Here is an 18,898-nt window from a genome sequence, read left to right on the forward strand (position 1 = left end):
CTCCGTGACGGAGTGAATTCCGTGGAGTGACACATGAGGCTCCCTCCTGTCAGATGGAGGGAGTAAATACAGCGGCAAGCTTTGGGACAAACTCCCCTCTCTCTGGCAGAAACAGGAAATGCCGTAACGGCTACAACGGTTTCAAATCAGCATCTCTTTGACAAAAAATGTAAATGAATAACTCAAATAAAACTCCAAACATCTTTAATTGTGTTACTTTTTTGTAAAGCTCTTAGTTTTAAACCTGATGTTTATAAGCTTCTTAGTGTTTGCAACAGTCTGTAAATATACACAATTTTATAATAAAATGCACACATTCACCTTTTTCTAGACTAAACACAGGTATGATCCTAAGTAAAAAAAAAATGAGGTTATCATGAGGTTGTTAACATCGCAATTTATCACTATCGTTTAGTGGTTTTGCAAAGAATTAACCACTCTGTTTTTGTACCATTCTGCGTTGAAGTACCTTCTCTTTGCCCAAATAATCTACTAGCGGTCTCCTTTTTTCTGATAGTTAGCTGTACAGCTTTAACCGCCTCAATGTCCCGACAGCAAACCTCCATGCAGTTGGAACCAGCCTGTTTCGGTTCAACAACGGCGGCGGTTTTGACAGTTTCTGCGGCCGCAGACTAGAGCTGCTGCTTTTGGGTTCATCTGGCTTCGCTGTTTGAAGAAGGTCCAGCCTCCGGAGATGTGGTAGTCAGGGATGTGACCTTCCAGTTGTTAAATTTAAGTTTAGATTGACCGTATTTAGTTTTCTTCTGCGCTGGTTCTTCTGACATGTTTGCAAGTGTATATATTCTTTATATTTCTAGGTTAACGGCTGACACACAGCAGAACAACGTAACAAATAAAGTAAACAACGTAACAAATAAACAAATCTAAGCTTTTTTATTGGTTGTAATTTACATGGATACATTTGAATGGTGTGACAATGTCCTATTTGATTGGGTTAAAAATGTACATATTATTCCTGTTATGTCTGCCTGCTTTATTTTACCTAATGCAAAGTGACCTGCTCCATCGAAATCGTTCGCATTGACCCGAAGACACATTTTGATTCCTAGCTTTCTAATGAGATCAGGATTGTTTTTGTACTCCAAATATTAAGCAAAATATGTCACATTATATAATGACTGTTACAGAGTCATCGTTTTGAGAAAAAGGCCTTTAAAGTGTTTATCTTCTCTGGAATCCATCGATCTGATTGATTATTAGCGGAGCAAATGATCAAAAATACTACGGAGGGAAGATATTTTCGTTTGGATTACTGCACTCACGGGAAACACCGGCTGTTGTTATGCCTGTTGTGACGTTAAATTACTCAGTTTTCCGCTTGTAATTATGCCATTACAAACTTCAAACCTGTATTTATCATCTGCATTTGCCGAAACAAGTTTAATATTCTGAAAGCCAAGACTTTGTTTATTTGAAATCAGATGAAAACGAACTGTAACGGACCCTGCCGTGTTATCTATGATTACTATGCCTTACATTCATAATTTCAGCGGGAGGGAGGGGGAGCGGCGCTGCGGAAGAGCAGAGTGGCCAGTGAGAGGCGAGCTGTGGTCTTCCCTTTACAAGCTTAAAAAATGCGTGTAGCTAATGAGATTGAATATATATAACAATACAAAATAACAAAATATACACAGCTAGATCAGATCGCGTTTTAGATGCGACTTTAGAGTAGAGGGGAATTATTGAAACGGGATTTGTACAGTGTTCCGCGCCGCGTGTATATACGTGTGTGTTTGTGTATTTTTGCGTTTGTGTGTATTGTGTTTGTTTCCCGGGGAAAAGACTCACGAGAAACACCGGCTGTTGTTATGCCTGCAGTGACGTTAAATTACTCCGTTCTCCGCCTGTAATTATTCCGTTACAAGCTTCAAAGTTGTAGGCCTATTTATCATCTGAATTTGCCGAAACAAGTTTAATGTACTGAAAGCCAAGACTTTGCTTATTTGAAATCAGATAAAAACAAACTGTAACGGACCCTGCCGTGTTATCTATGATTACTATACACCTTACATTCATAATTTCAGTGGGAGGGAGGGGGAGCGGCGCTGAGGAACAGCAGAGTGGCGAGTGAGAGCTGTCATCTTCCCTTTACAAGCTTCAAACATGCCTGAAGCTAGTGAGACTGAATATAACAATCAAAAATAACAAAATGTACACAGCTAGATCAGATCGCGTTTTAGATGCGACTTTAGAGTAGAGGGGAATTATTGAAACGGGATTTGTACAGTTTTCCGCGGCATCTGCTGCTGCGAAAATGTGGGGCAGGGCTAAAAAGTGGGGGGGCCAATGGCCCCCTGGCCCCCCTGCTTCCGGCGCCCTTGATCAGAGACATGACAAGAGAGTGACAGGTATAGAAACAGGATTGAGACCATGAAAACTTGAACTATTGAATTCAGAGTATAACTTATCAGGACATTCAGTTGACTTATTTTTTTCTCTTATTCGTGGCAGAAATAGAGAGAGGCCTGGAGTCACTTCACAGGACAAGAGAGCAGGTCAGGCAGGCTTATGCAGATGTGGACCCAGATGTTGCAGAGTTGCTGAGGGAGGATGCAGAGGCAGTTATAAATATCAGCGTGTCATTTGATGGCACATGGCAAAAGCGAGGCTTCACATCCCATTATGGGATCGGTGTGTGCATTGACATCCTTACTGGATTGGTGATAGACTATGAAATCCTATCATCCTATTGCCATGCTTGTGCTCTAAAGGGAAATGCCAAGCAAGAGCAAAAGATTACAGAAGAGGAGTATGACAGTTGGCAACAGACACATAGTGATTGTGCAAGAAACTTTGCAGGGTCAAGCAAGGCAATGGAGCAGGAGTCAGCCAAGAGGATGTGGGCCAGGTCTGTGAATCGCCACCAGGTGCGGTACACAGAGATGTTGTCAGATGGGGATAGCGCAGCATTTAGGGAGGTGGTTGCACTGAACCCATACCCTGGGCATGAAGTGGTGAAATTAGAGTGCATTAATCATGCCCACAAGCGAATGGGTACAGCACTCAGAAAAATGAGTTCACAGAAAAAGTTAGGAGGGAAGGGTGTAGGGAAGCTGACTGCAAAGAAATGCAAAACTTTGCAAAATGATTACAGGGGGGCAATTCTCAACAACCAGCGTTCAATCGATAAAATGAAGGGAGAAATATGGGCAGGTCTCCTCCACGGCATGTCTACTGATGACAGCCCCTTACACACCAGGTGCAATCCCTCCTGGTGTTGGTATAGGAAAGCAGAGGATAATGGGGAAACACCTGGTAGCCACAAAGAACATGCTGGAAACTTTTTAAAGCGAGAGGTGGGGGAGAAGCTTATCCCTGTGTACCACCGCATGTCAAGTGACAGCCTGCTCCAGAGAATGCAGCATGGAGGTACTCAAAATGCCAATGAGTGCCTCAACTCTGTGATATGGGCGCGGTGTCCAAAAACGGTCTTTGTGGGGAAAAGCAGGGTTGAGGCAGCTGCAAGTATGGCCATCTCCACCTTTAATGAAGGTGCCTCTGCCATGCTGGCTGTTATGGATAAGTTGTGGCTCCAGAGCACAGCTGTTACTGTCAGCGCAATGAGACAAAGTGATTTGCTGAGAATTTCAAAAGCTGAGGCCATTACATCTGCTAGTTTGAAATATAGGCGCAAGAGTCTAAGCACAGCAAAAAAGATGAAAAGACATCAGCAGGAGATGCAGGAGGGGCCTACTTATGGAGCAGGCATGGACTAGGGTGGCAGTTCTGCAGTGCGTGTGTTACTGTGGTCGTAGTGTGTGTGTGTTACTGTGGTTTTGTTCATCAGGTACATACTGTGTTACTCAGTTTTCAGTTGTATTGTGTTTTATATGTTCTATATTGTTGTTGTTGTAAGTATTAGATTATATATTGTGTCTGAAAATAGTGTCTTCCAATAAAAAAAATATGGAATTTGACAATACATATCTTTAAAGGTCTGAGCACAAAATTTCCACTTCAGTAGCACGTAGACACACCAAACCTTCCAGTTATATTCCTATCCATATTCTGAAGGCTTTTACAGAAGGGTTTGTTCATTTATCATTCATAGCCTGAATTATATAACATTTTATACCTAAAAACATGGCGAAAATTGATATTTTAGGGCTGTTGACAGTATTTTCTGATTTATTTAGTGATAAAAAGAGATATAAAAAATCCCTTCTGTAAAAGCCTTCAATTCTAATATGACAACAAAATGAAACAAGAATTTTGAACCTGGCTTTATCCAATAAAAAAAATGCGTTTCCTGAAATGTGTTAAAATATGCGCATATTTAATGAGATTATGGCTAATTTGCATATTTAAACATGCTATTTCTGAAAACTTGTAATACAAAAAACAATTGCCTTATTGTAAGTAATTAAATGGAGAAATTTCTAGCTGATATCTTTAAGTTAAACAAATTACCCTATTCACCTGTAGTGTCTCGCCTTAAAGCATATGCGGGACCCCAGCGAGCTCCAGACTATGTGCATTGTGTCAGGGAGCCAGGTCAAACCCCTCCATGCACACCGCCAGAACCAGAACCTCACGCCCCTGGTGTCCTTAAAGGTGTTTGTCTTTGTTTGTTTTTGTATTCAACATAGACAGGCTGGGGTTCAGCACCACGGCCAGAGCCTGCCCGCTACCTCCAGGGCGCATCACCACATTTTACAAGCCAGGAAAGGTGCATGGATCCTGGGTAAACATTGATTAAGTGTTTTTTAAATGTGTGGAACAGTGTTTTGTCACTTTCAAAACTCTCCTGTCATTGACCGGAGAATTTGGGTCGATGTTGTATTCAATCTGGCCATTAATATTCCAGTGAGACGAAGTACGTACATTGACCGGAGTGATCCCATTTTAATGTTGTCCAAATACCGGAACATTCCCTACACCCATTATAGCAGATGCCACATTGAATGGATGAACACATTTATAATACAACAGAGTATTTCTAAATACAAGTTGTAAAAATACAATATGTATTTAATATGAATAACATAATGATTAATTTCAGACGATAATACTTTTCAGGGTTAGGTCCGGTCTGACAGCGCTTAGCTCTCTGCTGCAGAGAAGATCACTGCTCTAAACTAAGTCAAAAATCCTACATCCAAACGGAATAAATATAATTAATTATTATTAATACGTTAAGTCTTGTTCATTGTTTATCACTTTTATTAAATGTTTGATATTTCCGGCACAGACCCTTTCATACCGGCAATGCGCGATAGAAACAACAGAAAGTGCGACAGAAAAATGTTCGTCAACAACCTTTTTTACATGACTAAGACGAGACGATGACGAGCTAAAAATAGATTATTGATAACGAAAACTATGATGAAATGTATATTTAGTTTTCGTTGACGAGACGGGACTAAGGTGTAAATGGTGGACTATCGGACATTCAAAATGCAGCATATTTCCCCCCTAGTGTCCATCTTGTCTGTCAAAATGCATCTTACGTTTCTAACTTGCAATATCATTATTTCCACTTTCTTCACTCCAGAAGAGCGATCTCCCTGTGTCTCTCTGTGTGTGGGGGGCGGGGCCTAACAGACATGCTGCAGCGGACACAGAGATCTGCCGGTGATGGAGCGTTCAGAGAGCATAGAGACACATTTTGACTAAAAGTTGACTAAAACGTTTTGAGTTTTTGTTGACTAAAACTAGACTAACATGTTTCGAGTTTTCGTCTATTAAAACTAGACTAAAACTACGAAGGATAGAAATGACTAAAATCTGACTAATAACCATTTTCGTCTAAAGAGTAAGACTAAATCAAAAACAGCTGCCAAAATGAACACTGAAATTTGCGGAGAGCTGTGGAATGTGACCATCCCCCGTGGGAGACTTACTCCACACATTCCGATGGCCAATTAGTTTTAAACAAAGAGTTTGCAACATACAGCATAGGCAACATGGGGGGTGGGGGCTTCTCAAAAGAGAAAATGCAGATATAATTCACTCTCGACTCGCTGGTATCTCGAGCTGAGCGCTCATTGGTGGTTTACACTTCTCACATCAAGTGAGGTGTAAGGCGAGGAAGGCGGCGGGTCCAGATGGCATCAGCTCGAGGCTCCTCAAATCCTGTGCAGATGACCTGTCTGGGATTGTGGAGCTTCTGTTCAACCTGAGCCTGAAGCAAGGGAGGGTACCACAACTCTGGAAGACGTCCTGTGTGGTACCTGTGCCAAAGACCCCTCACCCCAAGGAATTCAACAGCTACCGGCCGGTGGCGCTGACATCACAGCTGATGAAGACCCTGGAGAGGCTGGTCCTTGGACACCTCCGGCCCCTTGTAGTAAGGGAAATATATGAAAATCTGCAAACTAAATCCTTACCAATCAATTTCTTCACTAATGTGTTTTTAAAGGTGTGTAGTAAGATGTATTAAAAAGTTGAAGTTCAAATCCTGTAGGTTTTTTCGTAACAACTGCTCAAAGTTGAGGGACCGAATACCGATTTTCGAAAAATCTACAATTTTCTGTTTGGCCTTGGGTAACTTGTGAGGGGTCAAACTAGGGGTTTTTCATGATTCTGAGTTAATTGCAATCATTTATTTTTCACTAAAATCATTCCTTGGTTGAAAAAAGGCCACGCCCACTCTTATATTTAAATTCAAAAGTAGCTTTATTTGTAGTTACAAGTGGTTACAAGTGCTGATCACTTCAGGAGTCAATCTCTGAGTTTTCTCCAGACTCACCACCATCATGACCACAATTATTGCATGAAATTCCTTTACAGACTCCACATGCTGAGACGCACTTAACGCCATTCCTCTTGCAGCTGCACCGCCGGTTGCTGCAATATCCGTTACAGTTGCAGCTTGTGAACTGCAGTAGCTCCTCAGGAGCCATGGGGTCTAGTGTTGGGACTGGCTCATAGCCATGTACACCTAATGTCCATCCATAGTCACTAGGGTTCAGAGACATACTCTGCAGAAGGATCCAGTCCTGGGTTTGTAGGTAGGCACGGAGAGAATGCTGTGCAGCTGCACCCTCTGTTGGAGGTAGAGTTTCTGGTTTGATCAGCCCTGCCGCTGCCTTCCGTGAGAACATGTTGTGTCGAATTTCACCCAAAGCAGTACCTGGTGCATGGTAAATGTACTGGAAGATGGTTGTACCAGCCTGTATCACTGCATCCTTAGTAGCTTGTGTGTCAAGGAAGATGTCCATGTGTTCATCAATGTCCCCTGCACAGAACCTGCAAAAAAAATGCACTTTGAGATTTGTTTCAAATATAAAGTGAAATAGAATTTTTTTTAAATAATTATTACCTGTCAAATAAGGTTGTTTTCCCATGGCCAGCTATTGCAGAAACCGTATCACAACCAGTGAAGGCGTGACAAAAGAGCAGGTAGCATCTCTCTCTTTCAGAGAGAGCTTCGCAGATCCTTCTGACATGATAAGAGCCCTTTGATGTTGTGAAGAAGAGTGGATTGTTGGTGCTTTGAATATGGTGTACTAGCATCACCAGCACATCTGCATCTTCTGCCCGCACCTGAAAATAGAACAAGATATGCAAAGCGTGTTGCACTATACAAAACCAGATACAACTATTCAAGTTTGAATACTCAAGAGTGAATACTTTTGTTTCCAAAATAGGCTACCTACACAAATGCTACTAACCTCAACAGAGTCATCTGTAGCAGTGGCAAATGCTTCTCTCACAATCGAAGTGTCAGCATCATTGTCACACTGCACCACTGTGATGTTATGTTTTCTGAATTTTGAAGAGAGGAGGTGGATTAGCTCACTCTTCTTATTGGTGTTGTCCAGGAACTTTGCTCTTGGTGTCCAGTGTATCATATCCGGTCGAATCTGGAGATCACAGCATGACTTCTTAGTGCGCCGGATGTGGTCATGATCTTTTGGTGATCGGCTGAAGCCATCAAAGACCACAATGGTCTTCTGAGAGCGGCGGCCAAGACACTGTACGTAGCTCAAGTAACTGTTGGCAATCTCCTACCAAGTCTGACCTTGTTCCCACTTTACCATGTAGAGAAGCCATCCGCCATCAACTACAAGAGTGGAGCAGGATTGGTTAGTGAGGTCAAGGGGATCAGTTAACTCCTTCAGACTAGTCTTGGAAAAGCCTGCCTTGTTCGCCTTGTTCATTTTCTGATCTTTATTGCTGAAGAGGGACAATGGGAAGGGAGTCAGCTCATACGCCAAGCTTGACTCAACTGTCATATCCCGTTGGGCAAAAATTATCAGTCGGTTGAACAACTTGAGTGAGTCAAGGTGTATCTTCTTCTCGTTGATCTTGGGAATATCTCTGAGTGATGACAGGGCTTGTACCTTTGACTTCACTTCCATGGTCGATGTCACTGACTGTCCATCCAGCTTGATCTGCATCTCTCTCCCTATTTATGCTGCTCTCTCAGCATTGACTGGCTCATCTCCTGTGATCCTGAATCCTGTTGAGAAAGACACAAGCAACTCCTTGTCTCGATCGGGGTCGAATGGGTTGTTCTCCTCAAACCATTGGAGGGCAAGGTCAATTGCTTCAGCATCTCTCTTCATCTGTGTTTTGCCAAGGTCTCTGTGGAGCGTAGCATGTTTCTTGACACTTTCCTCCATGCGCTGGTTGACATTGGAGAAGTGATTAAGGGTGAGCACCCAGCACTTGTGACCAGAATCACTGTGTCTCATCCTCCCTCTGCTCAGTCCACCTTCTGACTTGGCTGACTTCATCAATGTCTGCTCGTTACAGATGTCACACCAGGTGCCGGACCAATCATGGCTGGAGTAACGGACGACATGGTTTCCATGGGCAGTGAAACTTTCGAATGTCTCCTTATAAGCAGGCAAAGTTTCAAGTTGCTTCATGAGTTGACAGTACAGCTGTGCACCCTTGGCATATTGATGATGCCCTGCAGCCGCAAAGATGTCCAGCATCCTGCTAACAATGCAGCACAGGTGGCCGTTGTGATCTGCAAGCCGCTCAGTTCTGATGAAGACCTTGATCACATCTACCATGTAGTGGTACTGCACCCAGAGAGCAGGCATTCTTCCTCCTTCAGCAAGTCTTTTGATGGTTTCTTCAAACCGCTGTTCAAACAGTGCCACTACTGGATCTGTGTGTCTGGCTCCCATCTTCCCATCAGCTACCTTCTCCATGAAAGTCCTAATTTCACCGAGTTCCTCCTCGGTGAAGGCATGTTTCATGATGTGCTGATAGATGGCTGCATCGATGAGGAGGTGAGCACGGATTGCCTTGTCAAAACATCCTCCATCCAGGATGTGGTTGGTTGTCGTACTCCCTGGATAGATCAGCTGGATCAGCTCCAGTAGTCCAGAATCCTCCATGATGTTTCCAATGGATCCAAGGTAGGACTTAAGCAGGTGAAATCCACCCAACCTCGGAATGATTGGTAGATGTGTCTGTTTTATGATGTCCACAGCCTTCAGCTACATCGGAAGATCGAATGTCACTATAGTGACTCTATCTGCAGAGAGCCGCGTGCACTCTTTGAGAGTGGTGAAGATGGTGTTGAGGTCATTAGGGTCACCTTCAATGATTGGGAGGAAGTTGATCTGTGTGCGCTGCTTGACATCATCTGCATGGATACTCTTCATCCAGCCATTCGAGTTGGAGTGTGGGAACTCAGGATCCTGGGCTTTGATCACCCACCCTGCTGCACAGAGTGTATCGCCCGGAGTGAGGAGTAGCTGGTCTTGTGTCACAGAAGAGGCAAGCTCAGTAATGGGAAGAAATGTGATGATGTTTATCCCTGTCCTTGTTCTGTTGGTGAATGGAAGAATCTTCACTTCAGCTCCTCTGAGGATCTTAGCTTTGTCAAGTGCCTTCAAATTCACTCTGTGGACAGCTGCTGTAGTCTTGGGATCTGGCAAAGATGGTGCCGGAGAGCTGACTTTGATCCAACACATTGAATGGAAAGGAGTGTTTCCCTGAATAGAGAGAATGTTTAAATCTAAAGTGTCTCCGACAAACTGAGTGAATACATTGGTTGCTTCCCCAACCTCCATGGCCTCCATGACCACCCGATTGTCATGGCTAGTTTCACTTCCACTGGCTGTCATAAATGATAGATCCTCAAGTGCAGAGTCAACCGCAACCTCATCATCGATCTGCTCATCAGTTTCTTCCACAATGGTATAAAGAGTATCAGAAGTATCTTGGATGCCATCTCCATTCCTGTCATTAAGGAAGCAGTATTTGTAGTTTTGTGTCTCGGAATATGACTCTGTGTATCCAAGCTGGTGTAACTTGTTCAGCATCCATTTTGACCCAAATCTATGATCAAGTTGTATGGCAAGCCCCATCTGGTATGGCAAAACTCCTGATCGAGGCCGACAGGCCTTTATGAAGTTTTCCCCAAAATGGCTACTCTTTCGTCGGTCTTCACTATTGGCCTCAGGAACATCTGAAGACTCTCAGGAACAAGAGCCAGCTGATTCTGGATGTCAGTCATACTGTGTGCTGTGGGGTATGACTTTGGGTCTAGATCGACCATGGCGATGTCGTTGCATTACGAACTTTAGTGCAGTCTTTATGATTTGAGTCTTCTCATCTCCATGCTCAAGATTAGCATGATGCTCTCGCAGAATGTTGTCTGTGTCATCTTTGAGGGAGAGCACATCTGCCCTTCTCTCCTCTGATGTGAAATACAAGGTGTCATGGAATTTGTCTTGGAGTTTCTTCTTTAGCCAATACTTTGAATAAGAGAGGCTCTTATCTGGTGGCGGATCAAACTGCTGTAGCTTTTCGTGGACTTGGTTAAGAGTCATGACCCCATGCCCGAGTTCTGAGTCTAACCAATCACATAATTCAACAAAAACAGCCTCTCGTTCCTCATCAATTTTCTTTTGTCCTCTCTTCCTTTGTCCTCTATCTTCAGTCTTGGAGTAATGGCCACCTGTCTCAAAAAGAGTTTTGCAGCGCAAATGTTACAGGGTTTCTTCTGCCACAAGGTCATTGATCCCTTCCAGACGTCCAACAACTTCAGTGCCCCAGTCATCCCCGCGACTCTGTGCTGTCTTCCGCAAGCTTGCCTTCAGTCTATCTGCAGTCAAATTATCTGGCACTCTGTATCTCTTTCTAGCTTCCTCTGGACGAGTTTTATAGATCTGTGCAGGTTGGTTGCAAAGAATGCATACATTCTTGTACAGAAGCTGAACGGACCGTGAACTTGTAGAACTGCATGCAGAAGCTGCACTGAAGTCAGAGCAAGTGCGTCTTCTCTTCTTCTTAGCTGCCTCTTTCTCTGCCTTTAATGTTTGGCCCGAGTTCTTGGTGACTTCAAGAAACCTGTTGTATAAATCATCTTTACACTTTTTGTGGTACCTGAGTCTTCCTATGTTCTGAACCTCCTTCAAACGCTCCAAAATGTAAGCATTTTCAACTACTTGTGCTTGTTCCAAAAAAGTAGGGTAGCCTTTAGGAGTTGGCTGTATCAGCCTCTGAGCTGGTGTCTCCGGGCTTTCACAGATGAAACAATTTAGCAAAGGTGGAGTCGAGTCTTCATCCATACTGCTAGACTAATATGTCCTACAAAGTAGAATAAACATTGTATTATTCAGTCATAATATCATTATGTTTTGACATTAAAGACAATCTCATGTACAGTAGATGATTAACATTGTAATAGATATGATTGCAAAGGAAAATAGAAGATCTGCTTCACAGTAACGTTAAACACAAAAGATCCTGTCAGAGACAATACACCACTGTAACCTAATGGGCCAGAAAGCTAGCATTAAGAAAATAAAAGGATCATAAGATTCAGTTTGAGGTGTGTAATACATCATGGTAGTTGCCTAGTTGGATACAATCATGGAGTAATACATCATGGATTTAACATTAGCTAGCTAACCATGTTGCTGCGCCTACTGTTACACAGCTAACAAGTAAGCAAAGTTGACAACTAATCATGGAGCGGGAAAGGTGACCGTGGCCATTTTTCCACAAAGGAATGATTTTAGTGAAAAATAAATGATTGCAATCAACTCAGAATCATGAAAAACCCCTAGTTTGACCCCTCACAAGTCACCCAAGGCCAAACTGAACATTTTAGATTTTTCGAAAATCGGTATTCGGTACCTCAACTTTGAGCAGTTGTTACGAACATACAGGATTTGAACTTCAACTTTTTAATAGATCTTACTACACACCTTTACAAAGACATTAGTGAAGAAGTTGATTGGTAAGGATTTAGTTTGCAGATCGGTCAAATATCTGATAAAATGCCCTTACTATTGTGAAACCATCAATGGACCCGCTGCAGTTCGCCTATCAGCCTGCCATCGGGGTGGATGACTCTGTCATCTACCTGCTGCAGAGGTCCCTATCCCACCTGGAGAAGGCTGGGGGCACTGTGAGGATCATGTTCTTTGATTTCTCCGGTGTCTTCAACACCATCCAGCCCCCGCTCCTGGGGGACAAGCTGCAGCTCTCAGGGTGGATCACCACCTCACCTCCTGGATCCTGGACTACCTCACCAACCGCCCACAGTACGTGAGGACCAGGGAGTGTCAATCAGACACCATCATCAGCAGTACGGGGGCCCCCCAGGGGACGGTGCTGGCACCGTTTCTCTTCACCCTCTACACTGCAGACTTCACCCACAACACCGCAACCTGTCAACTGCAGAAGTTCTCTGACGAGTCCGCCATCGTTGGCTTCATCACCAACGAGGAAGACAGGGAGTACAGGGAGCTGACGCAGGACTTCACCTTCTGGTGCCAGAGGAACCACCTTCAGCTGAATGCAGCGAAGGCCAAGGAGTTGGTGGTGGATTTCAGACGGCGCCAACACTCCCCCCCGACACCAGTGAATATCCAAGGAGCGGACATTGAGATTGGGAAATCTTACAAATACCTGGGTGTTCATCTGAACAATAAACTGGACCTGACTGATCATTCTGCTGCTCTGTACAAGAAGGGAAAGAGCAGACTCTTTCTGCTGAGGAGACTGAGGGCTTTTGGGGTGCAGGGGGCACTCCTTCAGACCGTCTTTGACTCTGTTGTGGCATCAGCCATTTTCTATGGTGTGGCCTGCTGGGGAAGCAGCATCTCGGCTGCTGACAGGAAGAGACTGAACAGACTGGTAAGGAAGGCCAGCTCTGTCCTGGGGAGTCCTCTGGACACTGTGGAGGAGGTGGGAGAAAGCAGTCCTCTGGACACTGTGGAGGTGGTGGGAGACGGGAGTCCTCTGGACGCTGTGGAGGTGGTGGAAGACAGGAGAATGGCCGCCAAGCTGTCCTCCCTGCTGGACAATATGTCCCACCCCCTCCAGCACACCCTGTCCTCACTGTGCAGCACTTTCAGCGAGAGGCTGCTGCACCCCACCTGTCACACGGAGAGATACCGCAGGTCCTTCCTTCCTGCAGCGGTCAGACTTTACAACCAGCACTGTCCCTAGTAGACCCTCCTACACACACCACAGCACAGACTATAACACCCCTTGCTGCTAAATACAAACCAACTTTATGCAATATGTGCAATATATATATATGCCGTTAATAACTGTGTAATTTATACCTGGCCACTAAATCAATCAATATATGCCATTAATAACTGTGTAATTTATACCTGGCCACTAAATCAATCAATATATATATGTGCCATTAATAACTGTGTAATTTATACCTGGCTGCTAAACCCTTGTTACTGTTACAAGGTATGTATCTTGTATTTTGTAGATTGTGTAACTTGCTGCTGTTAAATACCGTCAAACTATGTGCAATATGTGCTTTATGTGCAATATATACTTTATATACATATGCATCTTTAATAACTGTAATATATACCGGGCTGTTAAATCCTAAGAACTGCTACAGGATTTGATTTGTACATTTGATTTGTTTTTGATCTGTATTTTTGAAAATTATGTAACTTTTGTAGTTTTTATCTTTTTTTTAGCATATTGTCTATTATATTATAACTTAGTACTTTTTTAGCATTTTGTTTATTGTTTATTATATTATAACTTAGTACTTTTTTAGCATATTGTTGTGTTGTTTGTCTGATTCTGATTGGTACCCAGTGCTGCTGATGAAGCTCTCCAATTGGCTCGGCAAAAGTTTGTTGTTGTTTTGTGTCAGTTTTACGTCGCCACTTCCATTCACATTTTTCATCATTGTTCCACAATGTTTATCATCATGAAATTAATATCCATATATTTTATACTATACTTGCACTGCTTATCGTTTTAATACTTTATATATCTTAGCATATTCATACACACTGTTCATACTGCTCACAGGCTGCTGTGTATATTCATACCCCTCACTGTTTATTCATCATTCAATTCATTCTATATTTTATTCTGTAGATTGTGTACATTACTTTTCACTTTACTGCTTGTTGCACTCCTGGTTAGAAGCTAAACTGCATTTCGTTATCTCAGTACCTGTAATCTGTGCAATAACAATAAAACAGGCATCTTTATTGTAGCCTCAACAATCAAGTTCTAAGTAGTGCAATATGAAATAAAAACAACTACATTCTTTTGGCAGTGTTGTGGTGCCGAGAGATGGGAGTCGAAGGCAGGGTATCAAAGGTAGAAGCTAGACTTTTATTTAGCATCTGAAATCCATTGTAAACAACTTCATGCCCGGGAAGCGAAGACCGGCGGAAACAGGAAGTCCGGTTAACTAAAATGTCCGTGCACAACAATACCCCAACCCATAGATCCGTGGGTTAATAATGTCAATCACCACAGTGTACACATTAACAACAACTACACTATTTGGCAGTGTAACAGTTAAACAAGAACTACACTCTTTTGGCAGTAACAATTAGATAAATAATAAACTGTCAGACTGACACTGAAGACAAACAAACTATTTTCAGCAATCAATTTGTTTAGTTGACTCTGGGTGACATGTGGCGACTTAAAAAAATCGTTTTTTAGCTGTTTAGATGGTGTTGCTCCATCTGGGTCACTGACGGCGGTTGAGACGGTGGGGTTTTTGGCGACTAGTTTTATAGCCCCATGTACATTACTTAGGTGCTTCAGGAGATTGGCATTGCTGTTAATCATTGCTGTTAATCGAGGTGGACAATGCTTTCTGTCCTGCACACAGTTTACATTTGACCGTAATATTTTTTGCGTCCTTTATCCCCACAAATTGAAAATAGTGGTTATATTTCCAAGTTGTAAATGCGCTGCTGCTCTCGCTGATACTTGCATCTGCCATAGTGTGTGTGCTGGTGATGGGCGTTGCCGTGTATGTGTGTGTGTTAGCCTTAGCAAGTGTTTGTGTGTCTGTGTATTTTCCCCATAAAGCAAGACCCGCCCAAATCTGGCTCTGATTGGCTTACCTGGAAATATTACCCCGCGTTAACCAATCATCACTCCTCTCTGGTCACTTTCACTTTTCCATGGTACTGTGAGAGGACATCCCTGTATTCGCCTGTAAATTACATCTGCAGGGAAATTCGGTTCAGTTGGATCACATAATGTAACGCAGTAACGCACCCATTTAAATCACAGTAACTATAACGGCGTTACTGAATGGGAATAGTTAACTAGTAACGTTATTAGTTACCGCAAAAGGTAGTTGTGTTACAGTAACGCGTTAGTTTGTAACGCGTTAGTCCCATCACTGGTAAACACACACCTGATCACCTGAGAGCTGCCGTTTAATTCAGACTGTTTAAAAAAAACAACGGTCTGATTAGAACAACTCAATGTGTGATTGTTATAGCAGTAATATTAGACACTAATAATACAGTAAACTATTAACACTGTACATATTATTGTTTGCCCGTGGGATTAGGATTATCGGTAGTGAGAGCCGTGCTGCATTTTCCTCCGGTCGGATGTGATATAAAAACAAAGCGATTATTTTAGTTGTTGTAAACTCACGTGGATTAAACTACATGTATTAGTGCATTCATTTCAATTCGCGAACATATGATACATTAAATGATCGTGAGGATGATGATTGAAAATCGTTTGTTTGAGCCGGGCTGCATTTCCTGATGAAAAAACATAGCGATGGTTTTGTACTTACGCCAACGTGAATTAAACAACATTATTTTGTTAAATAAAAACATGGTGATGTTTTGTAAATGATTACATGTCTCTTATTTAGCACAGAATATGATCCGATCCGTGACATATGGATCTCAACAAATATCCGCTATATCAGATACCTGTAGATCTATCAGCTGTTTATTTCACATGAGTTCCAGTGTGGCAGCTTTTCACGGCTCCCCCTGGTGGATCCATGATCCATTGCAGCTGGTTTCATTAAAATTACATTTATTTATCAAGGGGGCGTATCAAGTCCTGCGGGGGGGTTTTCCTTTTCAGCAGGGGCCCACCCCATGCAGATCACGGACCCGCACGGGTAGGCGTGTGAAATGAAGCGCTACATCTGTATGTGCTGCAGGGAGGTGGAGGATAAGTGTGCGCACCTCGCACAACGCACCCAGGAACGGAATCTAGCTCTGGTCCTTTTCCTGTTCGGGAAACTGTGGACTCGATGTCCTGACAGGCTGGAGTTTGTGCAACCTGCACAAATTCCAGCTCACCATGATTATAAATGGTGAAATGCAATGTAGAATGACCGAAAAAATACCAGCTCACTAAATCACAACCGCTCAAACCAACTACAAACTACGACCGCGGATTGGGCAGAGTAGGAGTCCGAGAAAGTTGCTCCCCCATGTGACGTAATATGACGCGATTGACGTATGACGTTTTTTAAAAAGCAGTTTTTTAGTAGCAGAGCTCAAAACGGCTCCTTTCCCTCTGAATTCCTGCCCTTATGTCTTGTAAAACATATCAAATCCTGCATGAACTTTTTAAATTATAATTTCCAGGCAAGGTTAAGCATAAATCTAGAAAAAAAAAACCCTGCAAGTTGCTCTTTAAATAACTGTGTCATCAAAATAATTAAAGACAAGTTAAAGAAACTAAAACCTAGTTATAATTCTGCCCTCTAAGCCGCAGAGTTCCTTTGACTTGGCTTTCACGAAAAGTTAACTTTTGAGTTTGAGTTTTGTGTTTGTGTAATTAATGTGATACGCCATAAGTGTCAGCTAACTCCATTTCAAGCAGCCCTGTCTCAAAACTAAACTGCATTCTCAAATACGTTTAATGAGAAACGTATTTTCTCCCACGTTACGTTTTTATCAACGTATCTCAAATACGTTTATTTTCTACATATCTTCTAGAAACCTATTTTCTCCCACATTACGTTTGTTTTGCACATAACTCAAATACGTTTACTTTCTACCTATCTTTGCCATTTATTTTCTAGCTTATAATAATGATAATAATCATTTATTAATATAATTTTAGAGCAAACTTATTTTCGGGCTGGCGGCTCACTGTTACGTTTACCAAATCCGTTATTATGCTGGTTAATGGGTAAATAATCACAATATTGTTTGTAGTCGTTTCATACTGCATTCTCAATTACGTTTAGGAAGAAACGTATTTTCTCCCACGTTACGTTTGTTTTGAACGTATCTCAAAAACGTTGAAGTTCTAAGGCCGTGAGGGAGTGTGGTCGTCTTTCAACCAGAAGGTTGTGGGTTCGATCCCAGCCCATGCAGTCAACATGTCGATGTATCCTTGGGCAATATACTTAACCCTGAGTTGCTCCCAATAGCATGGCCAACGGTGTGTGAATGTTAGGTCCTAGAGCAGGGGTCGGCAACCCCTGGCACGCGGGTCATCGTTGGCACGCGGAACCGTAACCAGTGGCACGCTAGGAATAAGTGTGCAAAATATTTAAATGTAGGATCCTGAACGAGACCGCTGCCAGAGCGCGTCTCCCCGTTACGTGCAGAAGGAAGCCATGCACGCAACGCAGCCCCTCTCTCTTTAACTCCAGGCGATTTGCTGCTGCTTTCCACTGTGGTGTAGTGCTGTTCATTTCACCACGGAGGAACGCACTTCACAAATTGCAGTAGCCATAATGAGCTGTTTTGGGGAAAATGTTGAAGTGCTTTCTCATCTGCATGCCAAATTACCTCTTTCACAGCAATTGGGAGATATGCACGACGTTTTATTTACGGTAAATTGATTTACGACTCCTGCCTAAAGATTGTTTTAATCAGTGACGGAGCAGGCCCGGTAGACAATGGCAGGTCCGCTACCTAAGAAATCTAAAATAAATATTCGGACATTCCAGCCCTCGTGGACAGAAGAGTGGGGTTTTGTGTTTCAGAAGGACCGTGCTGTGTGTACTTTATGTCTGGAAAATGTTGTCTGTCGGACGTCAAGTGTCAAACGGCATTTTGAGACCAAACACAAGACAACTTTCAAGGATGAGGCAGACAAGGCTGAATCCATAAAATGTGCCGTGTCTGGTTATGGGAAACAGGTAAACACTCTCAAAGCCTTTGCCACTGCTAACAATGATTCTACCGAAGCAAGCTATTGCATTGCTCATTGCATCGCGAAACATGGAAAGCCATTCACTGACGGTGAATATATTAAGGAGGCTTTCCTCTGTAGCTCAGAGGTTTTGTTTAATTCCTTACCAAACAAAGAGACAATAAAATCAAGAATAAAAGCAATTCCAGTGTCAGCCAGATCTGTTGAACGACGCATTGAGGAACTGGCAGAAAACGTTTGCGCGCAGCAGACAGCTGGTTTGAAAGAAGCCACGGTATTCAGCGTTGCACTGGATGAGAGCGTGGACGTGAACGACATACCACGCTTGGCAGTCATGGTAAGATACTGTGATTCGACTGTAAGAGAAGAGCTCTGCTGCTTAAAACCAATGCCTGAAACAACAAAAGGTGAGGACATAGCCAAAGTTTGTATGGAGCATTTTGAGGAGCGAGGGATTGACATAAGCAAGATTTTTGCAGTGACAACAGATGGCGCTCCCGCCATGGTCGGGCGAAACAAGGGAGCGGTCACATTAATTGAGAAACAAGTCGGTCACCCCATCATG

Source organism: Notothenia rossii (genome assembly GCF_949606895.1).
Source record: "Notothenia rossii genome assembly, chromosome: 3".
NCBI classification, from domain to species: domain Eukaryota; kingdom Metazoa; phylum Chordata; class Actinopteri; order Perciformes; family Nototheniidae; genus Notothenia; species Notothenia rossii.